At 31.6% G+C, this 1,411-nt stretch overlaps 1 protein-coding gene across 1 annotated transcript in view; it reads left to right on the top strand.

Moving 5' to 3' along the window:
- HCN1 (hyperpolarization activated cyclic nucleotide gated potassium channel 1) overlaps positions 1-1,411 on the top strand; it is a 670,899-nt gene that overhangs the window by 291,382 nt on the left and 378,106 nt on the right. The gene's annotated exons all lie outside the window — the stretch shown is intronic.

Below are 1,411 nucleotides of genomic sequence, written 5' to 3'. Positions count from 1 at the left end.
AAACCATTTATGCTACTAACCAAAAGGCCCACAGTGCAACCCCATCAGACACTCCATGGGAGAAAGATGAAACAGTTGGCTTCTGTAACGATTTATAGCCTTGGAAATCCTATGGGGAAGTTGTACTCTGTCCTTTATGTTGCTGACTCAGAAACTGCTCAATGACAGTGGTTTGTTTTTGGTTTGGTTTTCTTTTTGTCTTAAACTTTGTCCTCTGATCAGTCCTGCATATAGGCAGAAAGTCTTAGATAAAATGTTAATTTTAATTTTAAAGTAAATAATAATAATAATAATGTTCTTTAAAATTCCCCAAACTCTTCAAACTTAACCAGAGATAATGATGCCATCTATATGTTTTTCCCTAGAAATACCCATGGTATAACCTTCTCAACAAGGGTAAAAGTGTTTCAAGAAAGTATGTGTATTAACTATAATATTATATAGAGTATGTATTGAATAATTATAATAATATAATTACTAAAACCTTAATATATTTAAAAATTATGAATGACTAATGCAGGGTATATTTATATATTTATATGTGTTTATTTCTGTGATTATGTTAACATTTGTGTTTGTATAGATCTGAATAAAAAAATTACCAAGAAAGTAGATCATGAAGTGAAAGATACTAAAAGTAAAAAATTATATTGGATCTAGAATTAGAATATCTTATTTTGTCAAACATGTTGTTACATTTATGTAATATAGGATGTGGGATTATGTTTCTAATAGACATGATTGTCAATAATATCATCTAGTTTGACAGTGAAGCTATTTTTTATTAAATCGTTGATTTATTCTTAATTAAAAAATATTTATCAGCCATTTTCTCATCTTCAGGTACTGTGCTGTGGATGTATTGACTGGGGATATATTGAGAATGACATAGACAGTCTGTGACTTTGTGGAGATTATATTCTTGAACAAGAGAGAGTCAGAAAGTAAACAGAGATATAAACAAAAACTTATGGTTTTACATTTTATGAATTTTCAGAAAGCATTTATTATAGTGCACAAACATTCCTGTGCATTAAAGGGATGTGTAAGAATACTGCATTAAGGGTGGAAAATCATGGCTGTGAAAAGCGTCTGGAAAGCGACAGATTTCTTTTTTATCACAGTACAAATAGTTTAGATTGGTTGAGATATTTTACCAATTTTTTAAGTTTTCATATGATTATGTTGCTTCACCATACTTTTTTCTTGGTGGCTTGAAATATATAATATGATATAACATAATATAGTTATATGTTGTTGTTGTTATGTGCCGTGGATTCGGACCCAACTCACAGCGACCCCTCCTTGGGTTTCCGAGGCAGTATCACTATGGAAGTAGATTGCCCCATCTTCCTTCTGGGGAGTGGCTGGTGGGTTTGAACCGCCAGCCTTCTGGTTAGTAGTCAATATA

The sequence above is a fragment of the Orycteropus afer genome, unplaced genomic scaffold, assembly GCF_000298275.1.
Source record: "Orycteropus afer afer isolate SDZICR_OR568_19922 unplaced genomic scaffold, OryAfe1.0 scaffold00277, whole genome shotgun sequence".
Classification (NCBI taxonomy): domain Eukaryota; kingdom Metazoa; phylum Chordata; class Mammalia; order Tubulidentata; family Orycteropodidae; genus Orycteropus; species Orycteropus afer.
This window is presented reverse-complemented; position numbering and strand designations above follow the sequence as displayed.